Source organism: Lactuca virosa, chromosome 4, assembly GCF_052849685.1.
Source record: "Lactuca virosa cultivar CGN04683 chromosome 4, Lactuca_virosa_CGN04683_v6, whole genome shotgun sequence".
Classification (NCBI taxonomy): Eukaryota; Viridiplantae; Streptophyta; class Magnoliopsida; order Asterales; family Asteraceae; genus Lactuca; species Lactuca virosa.
This window is the reverse complement of record NC_136429.1, coordinates 186455160-186480342: the sequence shown is the minus strand read 5'-3', so window position 1 is coordinate 186480342 and position 25183 is coordinate 186455160.

The window sequence follows — 25183 nt, the reverse complement described above, 5'->3', positions numbered from 1 at the left end:
CCAGTTCTGTTTACGAGAACCTTTCCTGTTCTTCCCCTTACCTTGCCCTATGGCCAAGACAGGAGCAGCTGCAGTAGGAGTAGAGGCAACACCTTTTCCCTTCAATCATCCTTCAGCAATATACATCAGGTTCTGAAGTTGAGCCAATGTGGTATTTTGGTTGTTTAACTGACAAGTCATCACAAACTGATAATAACAATTGGGCAATGAGTGCAAGACTATATCAATAGCCAATTCCTCATCAAAGTTTACATTTAGCTTCAGCAAGCATTCCACGTATCGTTGCATTCATTGCACGTGGCTACTGACAGACTCTCCATCTTTCATCTTGCTTGTGATGAGGGACTTTACTACCTTGTACTTTTCTTGATGAACTCGTTGATGGTACTTTTCCATCAAGTCCTTGTTCATCTTGTACAACCAATAATCCTCATAGAAGCTTTGTAGCTCGGGAGTCATAGCTGCCACAATGATGCAAGCAACGTTTGTTGCATCATTATAGTGCATACTATACTCAACTAGTTCTTCAGGAGTAGCTTTGGATTCATCAATCTCGAGAAGCTCCTCTTCGAGCACAAACTCTTTGTCCTTGAAGCGAAGAGCCATCTTGATGTTACACATCCAATCATTATAATTGGTGCCATCAAAAGTAACCCTCGAGCAGATGTTCAAGAGTGAGGAGTTGTTGTTGTTGTTGTTAGAGGAGGAACCAGAAGCATCAACAGGAGCAGACATCTACAAAAAGAAGGATGGTTTTTATTAGATAAGAATAATCCTTAATATAACACCCAAATGAAGTGTTAAGGCTAGGATCCAACTAAATAATTCACAACTTAGAAAAGGGATGCCATAATCTAATTTTAAATTATATAAAGGTAGGTAAATGACGATTTACCAATTTCACCACGAAAAACGAAATTTGAACGAATTAGGTTTTTAATGAAATTCCTAGATCTTTTGAGATTCATTGAACTATTCAATGACATGTTTAATCTCGATTAGGTTGGTACTCTCGATGTCATTTATCATCTCCTTTTAATGTGTCAGTTAACCATACACACTCCATTAATCAATGATAATTTATGAGACACCCATTGCCACTCTTTATTAGTCCATATTAGTGTGCCGGTTAACCACACACACTCCACTAACGACCAATAAAGCGCAATGTGCAATTTCATGGGTTAGCATTAAATTCACATTTTTCCTAAAGTAACTACGATTGGGAATTTAAGTTGTCCTATCAAACCCGTTCGGCTAACGACCATCCATAAACCAAGGAAGCGGTGGGTAAGAGTGGACACCCATTCATACACCATTTTATAGGGAATTTCCTTATACCCCCCTTATAAATCGGTTTCGAGAATGAGGCGTACTAGCGGTTCGATTGACTTGTCTTACATATATAGTAATATTATACTTTTAATGTTACATATAATATAAGGGTGTATTTTTTAAACATTTCAAAAATACTAGGTTTTATTTTAAATTCGAAATTAATGTCCAATTAATTGAATTTAAAAATAAAATCATTTATGAATTCTAGATAAGGATATCAAATTACAATTTAAAATATTCAATTTTACACATTAAAAAATATTGTAGATGGTAATTATCCTAATCAATTCATAGTATATCAAAAACCGAAGTTTTTGAATCTGACAACTTACCACGTCATGGTAAACAATTACCACGTCGAGGTAAAACCTAATCGTAGGGCACCACGTTGTGGTGAACATCACTACGTCGTGGTGGCGGAGCAGAATGATGATTCTGTTACCCTTCTCATTCAAGTTCATGTTTGTATCAATTCAATAGAAAAATAAACCTACGCCCTGATCCCTCTGATGAGTTTTGAGCATTACAAACAATCCTATGTATGTATGTAACCCTAGATTTGATCTACGTTTTCTCTAATTGAACATACAATAAGAACAAGAATATGGAAGCCCTAGAACACTATTATATAATCAAAATTACATATTTAGGGTTACAAAACATAACTTTGATTGTTATGTCGCTATAAAAATCTAAATCCTTAGTGTTGTTGAGACTTTGAGAACAAGCGTCACAATCGTCACACATCTAGTGGCTCACACCCAACACTAGCAATATAAGAAGATTATGGAGAAGGAAGGAGGCTTCAAATGTAACGACCCAATTTTCAAAAGAAAATTTTCATTTTTGATTAACCAAAAGACTTTCCACAAACCATGAAATCCCAATAATAATTGTTTTCAAAATTCATATCGAATTCAATTTTATTTCAAATCATCAGAGTGTCCCATAAAAACGCCCGAGAGAGAGTGCACGCCACGCCATCAAGCCTTGCCCTTGCCCTTGGGCTCAGATGTACCTGAACCTAATGCTTAGTGAGTTCCCAGAGCATACCACACACACAATCCACATAACACATATCATATTAGCTACGAAATCTACATCTATCACATAAGTCATGCATACAAACATATCAGGATGCCATGGGTTCCCCACATGGTCTTATACCAAAGTGCCATGGGCTCCCCCATGGTCTTTAACTGACAAGCCATGGGCTCCTTCGCATGGTCTTTCATACGACTGCCATGGCTCCCCCATGGTCTTTAACTAACAAGCCATGGGCTCCCCCACATGGTCTTATCCAAGTGCCATGGGATCCTCCCATGGTCTTCCCTGCAAGTATCATATAATCACTAGAATACCACTTAGCATATAGATAACTATCATACCATATATCTCTACTACAACTAGTATACCACATACTACAAAATGGGCCGGCCTTGGTGCCTTAGACCCATTGGTATGGTGAGGAGACTCACATCTCGAATGTTGAACTGACAAGCTAAGATTGGATGAATCCCACGTACTGTTCCAACTCAACTGCCTATAATCATCATGTGATTAACTTGTCATAAACCCGAAATACCATAAATACCCTCAGTCAACCCTGGTCAAAGTCAAGGTCGACAGTCAAGGTCGACAGTCCATGTTGACCTCAACTCGTCGAGTGCATCCTAGCAACTCATCGAGTTCCTCCCGAGTCCAATCCACTGAATCCATGTCAACTCACCGAGTCACCTAGGTGACTCGTCAAGTTCATCAAATGTCCAGAAAACTAAAAGTTCATGCAGTCCCAAAACCCTAATCCTTCACTGCACTCATTTAGAATCTTGAAAACGGATAAATCCTACCCGAGTCGTCGAGTGAACTAAGGGACTCGACGAGTTCCTTCAGTCCCTTTTGTGTTTAGCCCTTTTCGGTGGGATCTAAGGTCCCAATCTTCAGATCCACCCTCCCCTCGTGCAGTTACCACATAAAGTTGCAAACTTTACGTGCATGCAAGGCCTCACAAGGCTAAAACATCAAAACTAAGCTCCCTACAAGGTTTTAGTGCATGCAAAAGGGTCTAAGCTGGATAAAGTGAGCACCTTTATGTCATTGGGGACCTAGAGAGGTCCAGATCTGGAACCATATCCGTGTGATAAGTCTAAATCCGAGTATGACCCCATTTTGCACCAAAACTGGCCATTTACTTCAAAGAAAAGGGATCTAAGCAACTAAAGATCAAGGTAATGACTTTATACCTCAAGATGGTTGCATATACAGAGTAGATGTCAGATCTACTGCTTCTCTCCTTGCTCCTTCTTCTTCAAGCTCCAAAATCCTTCACAACCACACCAAAATTGCTCACAAAATCTCTCTCTCTCTCTCTCTCACTCAAGAAGATGCAAGATCCAACTAGGGTTTTCTCTGGCTAATGAAGTGGTTAGGGAGGCCACAAGAGGCGGGTTATGCTCTTTAAATAGGGTGCAAACCCTAAAAATTAGGGTTTTCCTTTATAGCACCTACTCCTCGATTCGGGGCCTTCCGAATCGTCGAGTAGGATTTAAAATCCGTGTCCTCATACGATCTCTACTCGACAAGTTGGAGCTCCTCAACTTTCCGAGTCCATGCACAAAACCTTAAAATTTAGATAAATTAAATAATACCTGAAACAGGTGTTACAAATCTCCCCCACTTGAACTAGACTTCATCCTCGAAGTATGCTGGCCCAAATAAGTCCAGGTAGTGGTCTCGCATCTCGTCCTCCGGCTCCCATATCCATTCGGAGCCTCTTCGGTGTTGCCATTGCACCTTTACTAACTTCACTTCCTTGTTCCGAAGGACCTTGGTCTTCCTGTCTAGAATCGCAATAGGCCTCTCAATGTAGTTCAGGCTCTCATCCACCTGAATGTCGTCCAAAGAAACGACCGTGGCCTCGTCGGTGACACACTTCCAAAGCTGTGACACATGGAAGGTGTTATGAATATGGCTCAGCTCCTCCGACAGATCCAAACGATAGGCCACCTTGCCCACCCGGGCCGTAATCCTGAACGGTCCAATATATCGGGGCCCTAGCTTGCCCCTCTTCTGAAACCTGATGAATCCCTTCCATGGCGACACCTTTAGTAACACAAAGTCGCCCACCTGGAACTCGAGATCCGATTACCGCCGGTCAGCATAGCTTTTTTGATGGCTCTGTGCGACCCGCAGTCGGTCGCGCACCAGCCGAATCAGCCCGGTAGTCTTGAGCAGTACCTCAGTGCTCGCCATGACCCGTTGTCCAACTTCACCCCAACAAACCGGGGTCCTACATCTCCTACCATACAACATATCAAACGATGGTTGGTCGATACTGGCATGGAAACTGTTGTTGTATGAAAACTCTACCAATGGGAGGTATGCATCCCAACTCTCTTCAAAATCCAACACGCATGCCCAAAGCATATCCTCAAGTGTCTGGATCGTCCTCTCACTCTGGCCATCTGTCTGGGGGTGGTACGCTGTGCTAGAATGCAGCTGAGTGCCCAGTTCCTCGTGGAACTTCTTCTAGAACCTAGATTTAAATCGAACATTTCTGTTAGAGACTACCAACACTGGCACCCCGTGTCTAGCCACCACCTCTCGTACATAAATATCCGCCAGCTTCTCTGCGGATATAATCTCAGAGATCGGAATAAAGTGGGTACTCTTCGTCAACCTGTCCACGATCACCCATATGGCGTCCACACCCCTCGTTGTCCTCGGTAACTTCGTGATGAAGTCCATAATGATCTCCTCCCACTTCCACATGGGAATGGGTAGCGGCTGAACCTTGCAATGCGGCCACTGATGTTTGGCCTTAACCTTCCTGCAGGTCAAGCACCGCTCCATGAACCAGGCGATCTCCCGCTTCATGCAGAGCCACCAGTAACTCAGTCTCAAATCCATATACATTTTTGTAGCCCCCCGGGTGTATAGAGAATTTGGACCTGTGTGCCTCCTCCAATATCTTCTGCCTCACTCCTCCAGTCACCGGTACCCACACTCGGCCACACTGTGTCAGAAGACCTCAGCTATCCCAAATGAACAAGGGATACTGACCCCGAATCCGCTCTATCTCCCAATTCTCTTTCTTCACACCCTTGACCCGAGCCTCCTTGATCATATCCAACAATGGAGAAATCACCGTCATCCTCAAACATACATTCCCAATCGGGGAACCGGCCGCCTTGTGGCTCAAAGCATCGGCCACCATGTTGGCCTTCCCTGGGTGGTACAAGATCTCACAATCATAGTCTTTCAGCACGTCCAACCACCTCCTCTGTCGTATGTTGAGGTTCTGCTGATCCATCAAATACTTCAAACTCTAGTGATCAATATAAATCGTACATCGTACTCCATATAAGTAGTGCCTCCAAATTTGAGGGCAAACACCACTGCCCCCCATTCCAGGTCGTGAGTGGGGTAATTTGCCTCATGAGCCTTCAACTGCCTCGAGGCGTAGGCTATCACATGCCCCTCTGCATCAGTACCACGACTAACCCTGAGATCGATGCATCACAGTTTACCACCAAATCATCTAACCCCTCAGGTAGTACTAGAATCTGAGCATCGCATAACCTCCGTCTCAGGGTCTCAAAAGACAACTGCTGATCCGTGCCCCATCGAAATGTCACATTCTTCTTGGTCACGCGGGTCAAAGGCACAACAATCTTGGAGAAATCCTGGATAAATCTTCGATAATAGCCCACTAAACGCAAGAATCTACGGATCTCGGATGCGTTCTTCGGTACTTCCCACCGCATCACTTCCTCAACCTTGGATGGATAAACCGAAATGCCCTCCTGCTTGATGATGTGCCCGAAAAACTGTACCTCTCGCAGCCAGAAATCACACTTGGATAACTTTACATAAAGCTCCTTCGCCCTCAGAGTCTCCAATACCCCCTCATATTCTGCTCATGCTGCTCCTTGGTCTTAGAATATACCAGGATATCATCAATAAAAACGATCATCGACCGATCCTGCATCAGTCTACACACTCTATTCATAAAATCCATAAATGTTGCTGGGGCATTGGTGAGCCCAAATGGCATCACCACAAACTCATAGTCCCCGAACCGAGTCCTGAAAGCTGTCTTCAATATATCCTCATCTCGAATCCTCATCTGATGGTACCCCGACCGAAGATCAATCTTGGAAAACCAAGACGCACCCTGCAACTGATCGAACAAATCATCGATCCTCGGTAATGGATAACGGTTCTTCACCGTTAGTTTGTCCAGTTCTCATGCACATCCTATGGGATCCGTCCTTCTTTTTCACGAACATGATCAATGATCCCCACGGGAAACTGCTCGGACGGATAAACCCTCGGTCTAGCAACTCCTGAAGCTGCGTAGATAGCTTCTGCATATCAGGCGGTACTAGCCGGTACAGTGCCTTCGCTATCGGAGCGACACCCCACACTAAATTAATGCGAAACTCCACTTGCCTCTCCGGAGGCACTCCCGGTAACTCCTCGGGAAATACATCCTGAAACTCCTGTATAACCGGCACACTACCCACATCTGTCGTAGTCTCAACCCTCGTATCCGAGATATATGCCAAAAATCCCATTCAACCCTGCTGCAGAAATCTCCTAGCTCTCGCAGCTGAACAGAGGGTTGGCCCCTGCGAGACCCTCTCACCAAAAATAACTAGTTCTCCCCCAATTGGGGTTCGAACCCTCACCAACTAGCGCTCGTAATCGATCATGGCCCAATTGGCCCCCAACCAGTCCATTCTGACAATCACCTTCAACCCTCGCAACGGTATCGGGACTAGATCAACACGAAACCTCTCCCCAAGAACATTCAGGACAAAGTCCCGATACACCCTCGCATCACTCACAGTGCGGTCATCCGAAATCTCCACCTCGAGCGGGGAATCCAAAGTTCCCGGCGTATCCCGAAACTTCTTGCTAAGCGCTAGAGACACAAACGATCGGGTAGCTCCCGTATCGAAAAAAACGTGAACAAACATGCCATTGACCAAAAAGGTCCCTATACACAAGCATATTATATACATATGCAATGTAATAAATCTAAAGCAAGAAAGAATAAACACGTACCAACCACACCTTCTGGCGCTGCCCAAGCCTCCGCGATAGTCAACTGGAATGTGCGGCTTTTCACCGCTGGAGCATCCGCCTTAGTAGGGCGGCCATCAGTAATCCTTATCGTGACAGGCGCAGGCGCTGCCACTGCTGCTCCTCCTCCCTGCAACCTTGGACAATCGGCCTTTTTATGGCCGGTCTGGTTGCAGTGAAAACAAATAAGACCCTTCTTGGGGCAATCCCTGCTCAAGTGACCCGACTGGCCACATGCGTAACATCCTGAACCTGATATCCGGCAAGCCCCACTGTGCGGTTTGCCGCACCTGGCACACCGGCCACAGCCCTGCTGGCCCCTACTGGATGAATCCGAGGTCTTAGGATTTTTAGCCGGACCTACTGCTGTCTGTGCCTGATCAGGCTTCCGCTTGGTACAGAAGTCCAACTCCATCTCCCGCTCATGGGCCTTCTCCACCATCTCATTCAGGGTTTTACACCCTGTGAAGCTCACAAACTCCCAGATATCATCCCTCAACATGGAATGATACCTCGTCCTCCTCATGTCCTCATCCATAGCATACTGTGGGATCAACAAAGCTCATTCCCGAAACTTGGCCGTGATCTCCGCCACAGTCTCGGTAGTGTGCTGCAGGTCATGAAACTCCCTCACAAGCCGTTGCACCTCAATAAGGGGTGCAAACTCCACATCGAATCGCCGAACAAACTCGACCTATGTCGTCTCAGCCTCACCGGCTGCTCCCACCTGGCTAGTCACCTCCCCACACCAGTCTCAGACTCTGTCTCTCAGCATACATGAAGCAAAACCCACCTTTTCCGCATCAGGGCATGAACTCGTGTGCTGGGCGTTCTCAATATCCGCCACCCAGTGTCGGCTAAGAATGGGGTCCCTGACCGCGAAACTCTAAGGCATAAGGAAAACCGTCCATAGCCTATGGATCGTTATAGATTACCTCTTTTGCCCAACTATTGAACAATTACAATTCAATATTTGCACTTTTAATTAATTCCTTTAATCCCGAAATTAATTCTAATTAATTTCTGATTAAATATTAATTAAATATTACTATTTCAAATTAATATATTATTCACATAATATATTAACAAATTATTTATTTCAATTTATTAATCAAATTAATAAATTAACCTCTTTCTCCAAAATCATCCTTCCCAGTTGCTAGTCTTGAGGGCAACCCAAAATGACTGTGCTACTATCAATTCAAGCATATACCAATTATTGTTATGGGCTTTGAAACCTAATCCAACAAATAATGCAACAAACTTCCCTTTCTGCATTGCTTTCTCCCGCGAGCCCTCTAACACCAAAACATGGGAGAATCTTAATAAATATCCCAAATCCTTCAAGTTTCACCCAAAGTCAAACTGGCCAAAAAGTCAACGATTAATGGTCAACAGAAGTCAACTGTCCGCTGCCCCTCACAACATGACCATCTAATGCTCATTTCGTGAGCTACTAAAGGACAAAATAATCAAGAGTCCTTGATCCTCACGACATGACAAACATATCATCACGTCGTGAGATCTGTCTGAATGACATTTTGATGAATAAAACCCCTTAATCTATTAACCCACTAATCCATATTTTCCAGAAGGCTTCCTAACACCCCAAAGACCATAAAAACCGATGCTTTAAGGTCTTTCATATCCAATGCAAGACTTGAGCTCAAAATAGGGAATTCATGAAGCAAAAGAGGTCAAAACATCACCCAAACTTTAGATCCACAACATATCAACACCAAGGGACTCCAAGGACCCATAAAGTAGCTAACTTTATGGAGTCCTAACACTCTAACTCATCAAACCACGGATAATCATAAATAAAACCTTAGATCTAGCAACAAGGAATCATATAGCTTGAATTTTGGTTACTCACAATGGTCCAGAGATGTTGCTAGGAGATGCAAATGAATCTTCCAAGCTGACTCTATGCTCCAATGGTGATCTATTCTTCTTCAAGCCACCAAAACACCACCAAAATCTCAAGAATCATAATGTGAGGCTAGGGTTATGGTTTTTCTATGCTTGAGGACGAAGGAGCATTGAAATGAACCCTAAAATGAGGTTATGGGGTTTAATAACGAGGAAAACCCTAAAAGTTCATGGGCTTGTGCTACAAGGCATCTCACGTTGTGGGCTCATATGGCTCACGTTGTGAGCTCAGTTAAATCAACATTTTTCGTTTAATCACTTGTTACATCGTGACCTCTCTATCATCATGTCGTGACACCTGGTTTTACCCAAATACCATGCCTTTGACTCATTGAATCCCAAAACCGATCTGTTTTAGAAACTAGGTGTTACAATGACACCCAAAACAGAAACGAGTTAGCGTTATATGTCTAGGTTAGAAAAACCTTCCTATGTGACAGTTATACCCATATGATAAGACATATGTTTTATTAAAAAGGGAAAATGTCGTTTCACATTCAAAAAAACACTCAATGGTTTATTGGAATGTGTGCCATATTATGTTTATTGGGGTTAAAGGAAAAAAAACGTTGGGTAAACATGTTGATATTTCGGAAAAATAGTTTACTGAAATCCTTCAAATCACACTTATTGTTTATTAAAGAAGAATCTCGGAACAAAGGAATTCCAAGACGACTTGACATAAGATGCTTCCGAGAATCGGAAAATCAATCACTAATGATTGATATTGATCCGAGAAGTGGCACAACTTCAAGAATGGATATTAGAGAAAAAAGTTACATGGAAGATATTAGTCAAACATTTGAAAGAGATTAAGAGAATCTGAGAGCTAAAGGATTAGATCTTGGAAAAAGATGAAATTAAATCATATTACCAATTTGGATTTGAATTCCGAGATAAGGAGTCTTGCGATTGATTGAGAAGCTTGGTATTATTTTGAGATTAACAGTAATCTTCAGACCACCTGCGATGATCAGAATTGATCACAAATGAACAAAAATTCTCCATCTGCTTTCGAGGGACCATAACTAATCAGAAATGAACAGTTACATTGCAATAGCTTCCGAACAATGCAACAGTAACATTCCGATAGCTTCAGATGTCAAGATCTCTGACAAAAGATATTTTGGATGCAACTTTACAACGTAGTGATCAACAACCAAAAATCTATAAACTAAAAGAAACGTTAGACAAAAAGACATATAATGACCCTTTATTTTCCGAGAAGAAACAATTCTGGAGTGAAAAATGTTTAGCTCAGAATTATTTGACTTTCCGATGTTTCCATCAGAGAGTATAAACTTAATTGAAGGTTTGCAAAATTCAACATCGACCGAGCGACTTCAAATAGGGTCGGTTTCTTTTTTCAATGACTCCATTTTAATGTGGAGTGTAGGGGGAGAAGAAAAGTTGTGTTCAATGCCTTTGTTAGTAAGAAAAATTTCAATTGAGGCATTATTGAACTCGGATCCGTTGTCACTATGAATTCTTTGGAAGGGCAGTTTTGTCAAAAGTTCAATCCCTTTTATGAAATTGATAAGCTCTGAAGCAGTTTCTGACTTTAATCTTAAAAAAAACCCAGGTGAATCTTGTGTAAACACCAACAATCACAAGAATGTACTTTTTGTGATGCAAGCTTTCAATGGCAGACGACCCATATAGATTGATATGAAGACGTTCGAGTGGTTCTGAGATAGATTTTTCGATCAAAACAGGATGACCTTTCTTGGATTGCTTCCTAAATTTGCATGTAACACAGAGATGATCGTTCTCAAACTAGAGGAGTGGCAAAACTCAGACCATTTCACCAGAAACTATATCATTCATATATCAGAAATTGAGATGATCAAGCCTCCGATGACATAACCAACTTACATCAGGAATGACTTTCGTAAGAATACACAATTAAGGATTTCCAATAATCATATTGATATCTAGAGGATACATGTTTTTCTTCCGATCTGATTTGATGAGACATTATTTCTGATCTTCTATCATAATGTAGCTATGCTTCTTATAGAACTCAACCTTCCAATTCGCATTAGTGAGTTAGGCTACACTGATCAGATTGTGTTTTAGATCAGTCATGTAAGCCACATTGGAGATAGAGAAGTTATCGTTGGTTAAGATGTCATAACCTCGAATCTGAGAGTTTGTATTGTTGCCATATGTAACGTAACCAACATTTGGATTAAGCTTCATATCACTTAGAAAATATTTATGCCCAGTCATGTGCATGGAACAAGCACTATCAATATACCATATTGTATCTTGTTCTGTGTAACGCCCGTAGATCCGAGCTAGTCAACTTAGAGATAATAGGGGTCGAAAACGACTTTTCGACAAAATATTATTTAGAATAAATAATATTAACCAAGTTGTAGAATATGTCTCAAGGGTTCCGTACATATAAAGAACGCCGAAATCCGAGTTATAACGAAGAAGTTATGACCCGTCGAAGTTTCGCGATGGAACTGACACGACACCGGGAAGCGTAAATAGTGAATTTACGATAGAACGATTTTTAGCCTTAGCAATCTAAACGAAAGTCGTAGAATATTTTAAACCGAGAGCGTCCATAAAAAGAACGCCCAAATCCGACTTCGTATGAGGAAGTTATGACTTTTCGAAATTTCGGCTTAGTAGTGTACAGCCCGAAGTTCGAATATCAGATCGAGCGGTTTTTAGCCGACACAACCTACACGAGAATCGAATATCTCGTTAATAGTAGTGTAATGATAAAAAGACAGAGGAAAATGGATGTCCGATGAAGAAGTTAGGAATTTTTAACGGACCAATCCTGTCCCGGCCTGTTAAAAATAAAACTTTTAAAATAAAGTCAAAATTAGCCGACAGAGTCTAAACGAAAGTTGTAGAGTACGTTCCTGCCTACGCATGGATGCAATGAACGTCAAAAACAGAGCTCGTATGCGAGAGTTATGATTTTTAGAAGTCAGAAAGGGAAATGGCGAAACGTGGTGCGAGATGATGACGTGGCTCGATTTGGGCCATCCGTTGCTGATCTCGGTACCTGCTTCGGATGACGACATGTCACCCTTCGCTCTACGCCCCGCATCCGAAATCGGGTACGCCCAGCGTACTTCGGTCTTGTGCGGTCCGAGAGATGGCCACGTAGCCCCACCGAAACAAAGCCACCTGGTAGGATATGCCGTTTTTTGTTCGGATCTATGGTCTGTTGCCGACCGGATCTGGAAAACTTATGTGTTTAGGATTCTAAACGTACGACTACGATATTAGAACTAACATGTAAACGTTTCGGAGTGATAAGGACGGTTTAAACGACTATCCTAAATAAAGATCTAAATTCACCTTATCCGGTGTATAGATCAAAATGGCAAGAACCCGTAGTGGAGCCATGAATGCAATTGGAAACAGAAACCAACCTCCAGTGATTGAGCAAATACCGATTGTGGTAGCCGCTCCTGAGCCAATAACGATGGCCAGAGTGCAAGCGATGATCCAGATGATGTTGGATCGTCAAATGGAGGAAACCAGACGTTTGCTCCAACATAATCGAGAGGAAGCTACCATACCGATCGAATAGCCCGAGTTGAACGAAGGGCAATCTGAGGAGGGGAACTACAGTGGGAATGTTGGTCAAGCCAACCCACCAATAGTTCGACAAAACAACCAGGATGACGGAGTCGAGAGGAATGGATGCAAGTACAAGGATTTTTTGACTTGCAAGCCATCGACTTTCACTGGAAAGGAAGATCCGATCGGAGTCATGGTTTGGATCTCGGAGATCGAGTTAGCTTTCATGACGTGTGGTTGCAAAGGCAAGTTACAGACCACCTTTCAAGTACGTCAGTTCCGAGGAAGCACTGTGCGTTGGTGGAATACCCTGGGGAAGACTCTAAGCCCCAATGAGCCCCTGCAACCTACATAGGCAGAGTTTTTGGTGCAGTTCAAACGCAAGTACTGCTCGGCCCAAAACTTGCTCCAGCTAGAGAACCAATTCCTGACCTTGAAGAAAGGAAGCATGTCAATTGATGAATACACCAAAAACTTCACAGAGAAGATGGAGTTCGCCTTGCGTCTTGTTCCGGATGAGCTGACGAAAATCGACAAGTACGCAAAGGGACTTCCATGGGACTACGCGGTGCCAGTGCATCAGGCACCTACTCTGGAGGCAGCTATCTGGGCTGCCAAGTCTGTGGAGGATATGATTAAGGGAAGAGCTGACAGCAAGGTTGAGGTTGGCGAGAAGAAGAAGTTCGAGGGGTTTGAAAAGCCCAACAATAAGAAGATCAAGTCTGGTTCAAAAGATTTTAGTTGAGGAGGAAACGAGGCAAAATGGTGCGAGAAGTGCAAGAAGAAGCACTTCGGGAAATGTAGCGAGGAAGCGACTTGCTACAAGTGTGGGAAGACCGGGCATTATGCCAACGAATGCACCGCCAACAAAAGGGTGTGTTATGAATGCCGTGAAGAAGGGCACGTTGCTAAGGATTGCCCGAAGAAGAAAGAGGCGGAAAGACCAAACATTCCACCGAAACCGAAGGCAAGAGCGTTTCATATGATCCTTGACGAAGCAGATGGCAATGAAAGGGATCAGGAATGAGGATCTATAAAATAGTCGTGTGGATAGTACCACATGGTGTAGCCTATTAGAGGCATAGTATAGGTTGAACTTGAACACCTATGTAATCGTTTCAAGGAAGAATACAAAACCTTCGTTTTGTTACCTGATGTGTCAAGTTGCAATGTGATTTTCTTGTATGGTGACTTGGGTGAACTGCGAGACAATACTTGGGACGAGTATGAGTAGGTGTGAAAGGTAGTAGAGGCCTATACTACCGGAAGCACATGACTCACACTTGGATCAGGGAAAGTCACAAGGTTACCAAGGAGCCAGTAATTGATTCCGTTTTATTCGAGTATGTCGTTACCATCATTTCGGTAATGACTAAGAAGATGATTGTTATTTCGACCCTAATGGTCATATCAAATTGAGTCCGACTACGATGAGTATGTTACGTGGTTCCGAGAACCAAGTTCGATGTAGCATTTGACTTAGGCCAAGAAGAATGAAGAAAAAGATAATCGAAGCAGTATCGCGCTCATAGTTAAAGAAGTTGGTAGCTAGAAATGCTACACGTTGAAAGGAGATTATATCACATTAGAACATGAAGGAAAGTATATTCCATTCTGGAATTTGACTCAAAAAGACATGAGTCCAAGCAATGCATCATATGATGAGAGGTCATTAGAACATGACCCATCGGTCTATTATGATAATCGAAGGAAGAAACTTATCTCAAGTTTGTTAAAAAAGGAGTCTCCAATAAAGATTGAGATCGTGACGTGAAGATCATGATTGGAAGTCTAACATGAGATAGAGAGCGGGTCCAAGATCGGGCACCGCCTGCAGTCAGGAAGTCTTAGAGTTAGATACTCGTTCGAAGAAACATCAAAGTTACGATTATTACTTAGGATGAAGAGATAACTTATGGAGTCATCATGTGAGCCCTGTTTCATTGATGATTCCGGGACGTAATCATCCTAAGGGGGAGATAATTGTAACGCCCGTAGATCCGTGCTAGTCAACTTAGAGATAATAGGGGTCGAAAACGACTTTTCGACAAAAGATTATTTAGAATAAATAATCTTAACCAAGTTGTAGAATATGTCTCAAGGGTTCCGTACATATAAAGAACGCCAAAATCCGAGTTATAACGAAGAAGTTATGACCCGTCGAAGTTTCGCGACGGAACTGGCACGACATCGGGAAGCGTAAATAGTGAATTTACGATAGAACGATTTTTAGCCTTAGCAATCTAAACAAAAGTCGTAGAATATGTTAAACAGAGAGTGTCCATAAAAAGGAATAGATGGTCTCTTAAGAATCTTAACAGGAATGAATGTATTGTGATTCCTAGTAGTTGGTCTGAAAATTGTCTGAGATACTTTCTTCTTGGATTTCTCAAGGAACCTAAAGCATTGTCTAGACCTAGTTTCTTTTTCTAGAGCTTTCCTATCTTCTGTCTTCGGATGAACATTGTCCTTGTTCAACCAAGGCTTCTTCTTAGAGTCCGATGTTGACATAGAAGACTATCTGACAGATTGATTGTTGAAACAAGGCTTAAACGGAACTAATGTTGACTTAGAAACAACGTTTGAGTTAGAAACATAGGAATCAGACGAAGTGTTGTCATCACACTTATATTCTTCATCAACGTCACTATCAAGGGACGCATAAATTGAGTTATATTGGTCTGAGTCATGTCCACATGTCTCAGGAATGATTTCATCAACAACACAATTTTTTGGAGGACCAGAGTTTGGAAGATAAACTCCGGTACCACCTGTGCTAAGTAAAAGTTCTGAAGACGAATTCATGTCCAGGGATATCAGAGGCGGAAGTTGTGTACAATCAGGACATGTAACAGTAATCGGTTTGAACGCAGGAATTAATGATTGATATTTTTCCAAAGTCTCTTGAAGGGACGACAATGGTGAGACAGGGGTATCCGAATAAGTGTGGTTTGGAAAGTCTCCTATAATATCATATTTTGAAGTTCCTTCATAGGAATAACAACATGTTTTTGAAACTCGCTTCCGAGACCAGGTTCTTTGGACCAAGGATGATGAAAATTGTGGGTCATTCGTCCATTAGATTCAATCATATCAATAGAATTGTGCATAATATCAACCCTAACATTAAGACGCATATTATATTTGACAAGAAGTTATCTTTCACTAACTAAAATTGCATATTTGTCATTAAGGATAATACATTCATCCCTAGCTATTACAAGTTCATGCTCTAAGGATTCAATCTTAAGCTTTCGGTCTTCGAATTGTAGTCTAAGTCGGGTTAACTCACTATCCTACTTCTCACCTACATTTATGGCCGACTCATAGGTTTTAAGAATGACAATCAAATCTGATTCAATTTGAGTTAGATAAGTTTTACGTATAAACAAATCAAAATTATTTTCAGTCATCATGGATTTAACCTGTTGGATGATATTTCTGCCAGGTGGATCATTGGTCGTCATGTAGTAGTAATTTGGCTCTGCATCATCATCATCAACTTTCGAACCAGAAGACCAGTATCCTTTATCACAATCAATGGTTTGTCTAGACATAAGACATAAGTTTCTCCTAGTATTTCCTTCACCCTTATCACCAGATGACAAATACCCATCAACATTTCACGAAACAGTGGTGACAAATGCTTTCTCACTTTCTACATGTTCTTGTGCTCGACGGGCGTAGTAGGTAGAATCTTTCACCTTTGGTTTCGAAGGAACATCAGCCAAGAACTCTTTTTCATAGTGGTTTCTGAGACCACATTTGTGACATACAATCATGGGTTTGGCTGAGTTCGGAACTTCTTGAGGTTCCGAAGAGCAATTCAGAATGTTGGGTCAATAAGCTGGTGGATTTTCAGTCGGTTTAGGGTAGGGTTGAGGATTGCTTTGGTGAGTAGCTTGAAATGTTTTTGGAGGAAGTTTTTGATTAGGATTCCATGACCATCTTTACTTCATTAATAGAAGTGCAAACTCTTGCTTAAAGCAAAGTTCGGAATCAACGGTTTCTGGATCAAAGTTTTCTTGATATGGGAAGTTCGGAACTGGTAAAACAGGTTGAGTAGGTTGAACAGGTGGGACAAATCTTAATGGATCCTAAACGATTGGGTTCGGAAGAAGTGGATTGACGGAACTGACTATAGCTAGAGGACCTCCAGAGAGTTCTCTCAATGTTTGAGCAACATTCGATTTGTGACCCTGCAGTTCGTCAAACAACTGGTAGAGCTTCAGTTTCTTCAGAGATCTATTACTTTGAAGACATTATTCGACATTTCCCCATCCCTTTCCAAGACTGTTGATAAACTTAAGGTTGTACTCAAGTGGAGTCCAAACAACACCATACGCAGTCATGTTGACAATGATTTTGTAATGATTTGATGCATAGGAAACAGATTGACCAGGAGTGGTAGTGAAAGTGTCGAAGTCGTTCACCACAGATTTCAGATGCGTGTCCTTCATATTTTATGATCCTTCAAACTAATCTTGAAGTGTATTCCAAATCTCTTTTGCAAATTTGCACAAATTAATGTGATCAAAGAGAGATTGTGGAACACCAAACACCATTTCATAAAAAACCAATCTTGTATGCATGGAGTTTCTCGAGATCATTAGCAGTTAGAGGACCTTCTTTCACCGACCTCAAAATTTCTTCATCTTTTTCTTAGCCAAAAAAAATCTCTCCATTCTAACTTTCCACTGGGTATACTCTTCAAAAACTAGCAATGTGGTACGTGATGGGCAACCCACATTATTTGCGATTTGCATTGAATACATTTGTTGAGATTGATTAGAAGCAGCCATTGATGTTAAGATATAAGAGCTGAAATGGTATATAGAAGAACATTTATCTTGAACACAAAAATGATTAAGATACCAAGGTAATCTAATGTCAATGATTGCTAATAATAAGAGTTCCATTCAAGTTTGGTAAACCAGTCAAGCCTTGAAATGATTAACTAAACAAAGTGATCAAGTTAAATAATATAAAGTAAGAACAATGTAAAGTAAATAAGAACAAGAAGAATATTAGAGAAATGATTGACTGAATGATTCTTTGATTTGATAGATGTAAAGATGTTCAAAAGGCGCACTATGGTGGGTATTATAATGGTTGACACTCCTTTTATAGCCAAAGGAGTTATTTAGGACAAATACTAGTACAGTGTGCATGGACTGAATATCAACAACCTGACACAACCGTTTATCTTGTCGTACCACACTACAAACATTAAAGAACAAACTAGTACTATCACTTCTGTTAGAATACATTGACCAAATTCGAAAACAGTAGCATCTCGGAAATCTAGTAATCTTAGAATCTACTCTTCATCTTGAAACGAAGACCATCTCGGAAAGACACTTTATCTCCAATTGATTAAGGGGCACTTTAATGTACTAATATGGGCAAAGACCCAACCCCAAAGAGTATACTATTTAAACATATGAACCATTTCTATAAAAAAAAAGACACTACATAAGAACCTTTTCTATAAATTACAGGGATAGTTTTTGTAATTTATTTTAGGAACCAAACCTGCCAACATAGAAAAAGGTATTGTGGCAAAAGTCTAAAACCCAAAACTATTGTGACCAAATTCTAAAAACCAAAAGTACATTATTTATTACCGAGTTGCTTACTATTATATATAATATTTTAAATAAATTTCCATTTTACCATTTATTACTATTTTTATATATTCTTATTAATTATTTTATATTAATAATTTTATGAAACTGAGAAGATCTATCCACCCAAATACTATCATGTCCCCTATTCCTTTCCCATTGAAACACTCTCCTCCACTTCCATCACCACCAGCACTAAGAAACACATATACCAAAGGGTCCTTGACCTATCGGTAATGAGCGGCTATCTCTAATGAGAGGTAATGGGTACAAGTCTGTTAAGAGTCATAGATGATATTTAGGAAATAAGTTAACTAGTTTGCCGTTTTAAAAAAACATATATCGATCAACACAAACCGATTTAAGGAGAAGTCATTAAAAGTATAGAATTTTTTAACTCGTTCTATTTTGCTATTAAGGTGGGTATAGGAATGATAAAAACGATCTATACATTTAGATTAAAATTTGAAAATATACAAAACATTATCATGTATCACAACTCATTAGTTATTCATCATTTAAAATTGTATTATTCTGTAATTTTGATAAATTCTCATCCCCTCTCATTCAATAAACAAACATATAAACACATAATACAAGATAAATGGGCTATACACAAAAAGGGAATACTATGAACACACACAATAATACATTACGTATAAGTAGCTAACAGCCCCCTGCAGTGAGAATAGGAGGAGAATCTAGAACGTTTAAGCTGGACCAAAAGTCGAGAAAAAGAGGAGAGGGAAGAGTCTTTGTTAAGATGTCAACATATTGAGACGACGATGGAACATGAAGAACACGAACATGACGGGTTGCAACCTTGTTTAAACAAAATGAAGGCCAATCTCAATGTGCTTGGTGCGTTGATGTTGAACCGGATTAGAAGACAAAGAGATTGCACACACACATTGTCACTATATTTCACACCCCCGGCCGAGGCGGCGGAACACGCCGGATTGTGCGACTAAGTTCATAGATCATAAGTAAACTGAATATATAGCATAAGTACAACAATAACCAAAATAGCATTCGTGTTCCATCTTGATATTTGAATACAAGATTTTTAGATAATAATAGTACATGAATTGCCTTAATAGTTAGGCAGATAATATTGCAACTAGTAAACTATGTCACCTGTAATCTAATCCGTTTTGAATGTCTGTTTAGTGATTTCTTGAGAATACTTGTAGTTTTGAGGGTCAACACAAGGTTGGTGAGAGTTACAGGTTTTCTGCTAACAGCAGTAATGCTTTCAAAAAGTCTGAAAAGTATTTTCTTTGTATGTATAACAGTAGTTAAAACAGTGTTTGCAATGAGTCTTTAAAAGCCAAAATGTATTTTTGTATAAGTAAATCCATACTTCAAACCGTTTTTGCAAAGAGTCTTTGAAAGTCAAAATGTATCTTTGTATAAGTAAATACATACTTAAAACTGTGTTTGTAAAGAATCCTTGAATATACTTGAAAACCAAATTGTACTGTTACATAAGTAATTCCATACCTGAAAATAGTTTTGAAAGAAACCAAGCCCATAGTTTATAGTGAGAGAGATACAGATAGATTCAAGTTAATATTTGTAGTGGGTCCTATAACCGAGCTATGCTACTGAATGTACCCCCTACAACGCTGCATTTGACGTTGTAGTAACAATCGTAGACACTTATCACTAGCTTCGATTGATCGGTCGAGGTTGTAGCTAACAACCACAGGTTGGGATGTCAACCCCATATAGATCTATACATATGTATCTTGCTCCGAAGATTAACGGTTATAGTAGTGTGGGTATGCTAAGTGTTTAGACTCAACTAATGAATACAGTCTAACTAAAAAGCCCTTAACTATGATATGTGAATAGCTCTCACCCGTAACTTAATTGTGGTTAAGTCACTAGGCATAATGAATTTCATTGTATAAAGTTTATAAAGGCCTAGCATGCTTGGTATGTATGTAAAAATGTAGTGTACTCGCCTTTATAGAGATGTATGTTTCAAAGTAACGAACATATGTACATGTAAATTTTAAGTTATAATCTTTATAACTTATATACATATGTATTTAAACATATATACATACATGTATGAAATAAGTTTGGTTTTTGAAATAATACAAAGGTCACAATGTTACATATCATGTGTGTGTGTGTGTGTATATATATATATATATATATATATATATATATATATATATATATATATATATATATATATATATATATGTATATTTGAAGGACAAAACAGGGAAATTAATCTAGAATGTAAGTTCTATCCCTGTTTTAGAAAAATTCTAGAAAAACCATCTGGAGTCGAAATTAGGATCCGTAAACTCTCAATGCTTAAAAATTGAGTCTAATTTGTCCCTAATTTTTTTCCTAACCTGATATGAACCCTAACTAAGGTCAAAATTACCATTTTTACATACTGGTCCGAAAAAGACTGCAATGATATGCAGTTTTGTTAAAATTATAATAAATTGTAGAAGAATCGTATGAAAATGTTCGAGTAGTCCTTGAAAAGGTATTGAACTGAAATAATTCCATACAAAGAAGTTCTTCAAACAGTAGGGTTTAAGATGGGAAAAATAGGTCTTGAACGGACCACAATCTTCACATAATATCATAGCATTTTGTAGTATGTTTTTCAAGAGTGTTTTTTGCATTAACAAAATATGTGAGCACATTTATCTCCCCCCCCCCCCCCGAAGTATATAAAAAACTATAAAAAGAGGCCATAAGCACTCATCTTAATGCGTGATTTGTGAACTAGAGTCGAGAGTGTGGTTATCTTTGAGAAACACTTCGAGAAAACACAAACAAGCAACGATCCAAACTGGGACTATTTTGGAATTGATTTAAACCCAAAACACACAATGAAGACTCATGTATTGAACTAGGAAACACCACAAATAGATAACAACACAAAGGTGGCACAAGGTGGTGGTGGTTGGTCGCCAAAAATAGGGGCAAAAGGAGGCGGCTATGGTGGTTTATGGTGGTGATGGGGTAGCTCCGGTTAGGCTTTTCTAGACAAGAAAAGAAGGAAATTGAGAGGAGGGAGTGAGGGAGGAGTGATGGCTGATGAATGGTGATGAAAATGAGAGGTTTGAGGCTTCTATTTATAGTGAGGAAAGCCTCTCACAAGACAATTCAAGGCCATACTCTCAAATTAAGTCAAACGCTTAAAAGGGCCATCATTTGTACTATAGATGTAGTGTATACTCAAAAGAAGTAAGGGAAGGGAAGGTAAATGAGTATACCACGTAGGAAAGAGGGGAAGGAGGGTTATTTGGATGATTTTGGTCTTGTCATGCATGTTTGGTGGGCCATGGTGATGTCACACATAGCAAAAAGTCCCAAAAGTCCTTCTAGTTTTGTGCGCCAAAATCCCGAAGTCTAATATTTTTTTAAAAGTATCAAATGATAGAGTAGAGCTCAAGGATTCTAAAAACCCAAACGGATTAATTTTTCGAGTTGTAGAACTCCAGGAAATTGCGTTTACAGATTCGCGTCTAAATGACCTGAAACGTCTGATTTTTCGACTTTTGCAAATGTTTTTACTAAAAATATTTCAAGTATGCAATTAAATATTAGTGTCACACCCCTAAACTGGATGGCAGAAACGTCCGAGGGTGGAAATAGAATACAGTATCACAATAATTGTATACATTGAAACACAAGTACATAACAACTATCATTCTATATGCCTATATAAGTTACATGACCCAAATGTTAATTGATATCGAAATAAATTACAAGATTTTTATGTTATCAAATAAAGTAGTTCCTGTAATGATGTTTGGTGTCTTGTCTTCAAAAGTAGTTCCACTGATCTGAGCTTAATTGTTTCCTGAGATTACATGCCATCTTAAAGGTCAACATAAAGTTGGTGAGGTCTTAAGAGTTTAGTTGTAAATATCCTATCTCTGCCTTGTAAAAAGTTTTATATTTGTACGCCTTCAACATAGAAGAAAAATGTATGTGTGTAGTATGTATACAAAAGCATTTATAAAATAGAAGTTACTATAACTTCTAAACTTATAAAAAAATGTGGATTTTCATGTGATTTTATTACCCAAAAATGAAGTGTATAAGTGAATAACCATACTTATAAATGTAGTGTATAAGTGAGTAACCATACTGATAAATGTAGTGTATAAGTAAATAACCATACTTATACTTGTAGTGTACTAGAATTTAACTATTCAACATTATAGTGAGCCCTTATAATCGAGCTATCGAAAGTAATGCTGCCCGCCACAACGCTTCTACGGACGTCGTGAAAATGTTAAGACAATTGTCACCCTTGACCCGTCGGTCGTGGTTGTAGCTAGGAACCATAGATGGGGGTTTTAAATCCCATATAGATCTATACACAACTATCCCGCTCATTTAAGATTTAACAATTATAAGGTAGGGACTTAACGTATTGGTTGAAGAAATCTCTCACATAACCCGTCGAATGCATGTTATTCTAGTTACAAATGAGATCAAAGTATTTCCATGTTTAATGTATTGTTCCAAATGTGTGTTGGTTACCTAGCGTGTAATAGTATTACCCAATGGATAATGGTATTATCCAAGGGGTGATGGTTTTATCCAATGTGCAAACATGAAGTTTTAATCATTCAAAACTAGATTTTTGGTAAAAATGTCAGTTTGCGGTTATCCACTGTGTAATAGTATTACCCATTGTGTAATAGGTCTAGACATAGAAACTTATGCATGTGAAGCAAACAAAACTTGTGTACTTCCTTTGAAAATATGAATATATGTATATACTTTCATGACTAGGACATATACACGTATGATGTAGTATTACACAAAGGTTAAAGGTTTTATCCAACATATATTAGATCTAGACTTAGAAGTCTCATCTAACATGCATATAATAGAGTAAAACTTGTATACTTCAATTGAAAATACTAGTATGTGCATATATACTCTAATAACTAGGATATAATCTTGTATCATGTAGTATTACCCAAAGGTTAAAAGTTTTATCCAACACATATTGGATCTAGGACCTTTGTGTAAAGTTACTGACCAAAATATAGTTTGTTAGCATGGCATGTAACCTCCCCCGAAAGTCTAAAATGAGTGAAAACTAGTAGAAAAGGGGGTATGAACTCAGTTGTTGTGTTATTGTCCAAAGGTTAAACGAACTTGAAGATGGTGGTCTTTGGCTTGGATCTTGGTGTTCTTGAGCTTTCCTTCCAAGATCTTGAGTTGTGAGTGTTTTGCGATCAAGAGACTGAGCTTGAGATGAAGAAATTTGAAGAGTGATGGTGGTGGTGCAATTCTCGGCCAAGAAGAAGAAGAAGAAGAAGAAGAAGAAGAATAAAAAGTAAGAGAGTTTTCCTTTGTATTAGTCCTGAATGGTGAAGAGAAGGAGTGAAATGAAGGGGTATTTAGAGGGCAAAAATGTCCTAGGATGTGTAGGGCATAGGAGAGCCGACTTGTAGGGTTAGGCGAGGGAGATCTTTTAGGGTATGGGAAATGGTATTATTATATTTAAAGGTGTAAGTAACACCATGATGTTGTCTAGTAATGTTTTTTGCATTATTTTAATAGGTTGACTTTTCTTTTATAATAAATAAGAGTGGTTATATATATATATATATATATATATATATATATATATAATAAATAAGAGTGGTTATATATATATATATATATATATATATATATATAGGTGCATGCATGTTTTTATAACCATGTTAACTTTTATAAAAAAAATTACATTAACTCTTATTCTTAGAGAAAGTGTCATTCAAGTTGGTTGCCCTAATCGCTTTTTTCGTAGGATTATTAGTGGTGGGTGATATGGAAGTTAGTATAGTTCATTTATACTTATTATGACCTTACACACTAAAGGTCATTTGTATGTTGTATTTCCATATACCTTGTATGACTATGTTGTTATAACCTGATAATCATTCACCGATCATCTATTTTGTCACGCATGTATTCTAGTGTTAAATGTACCGACCTACATACGGCTCAAAGTTTGAAAGGACAATGTACTTTCATTGAAAGATTTTTCTAATATATCATAACAATTGTGGGAGATATATTATTTTAACTTAATTATGGTTGACTTCTGTTGTCCAGAATTGATGGGTGTCACATCATCCCCCCCCCCCCCGGTTGAAAATAATTTCGTCCCGAAATTAGTTTTTTGTACCGGGCTCGTAGGGACTTTGAAATAGTTGGGGGTATTTCTGTTTCATTTGATCCTCGCGTTCCCAAGTAAACTCAGGTCCTCGCTTATCATTCCAGTGGACGTTTACTATTGGAATGCGAGTTTATTTCGTTTTCTTGACTTCCCTATCCATGATTTTGACCAGTTCTTCGATGAAATTTAGACTTTCGTTGACCTCGATCTCGTCTAACGGAATGACAAGGGTTTCGTTGGATAAACATTTCTTGAGGTTTGACACGTGAAAGGTGGGATGTATATTGCTAAGTTCTTGTGGCAGTGGGAGCTTGTAGGCTACATGACCTATTCTTACAAGGATATCAAAAGGTCTTATGTATTGTGGATTGAGTTTGCCTCTTTTTTAAAATCGTATCATCCCTTTCCATGGCGAGACTTTTAATAGTACCCGATCTCCAACCTGAAACTCCAAGGGTTTACGTCTCCT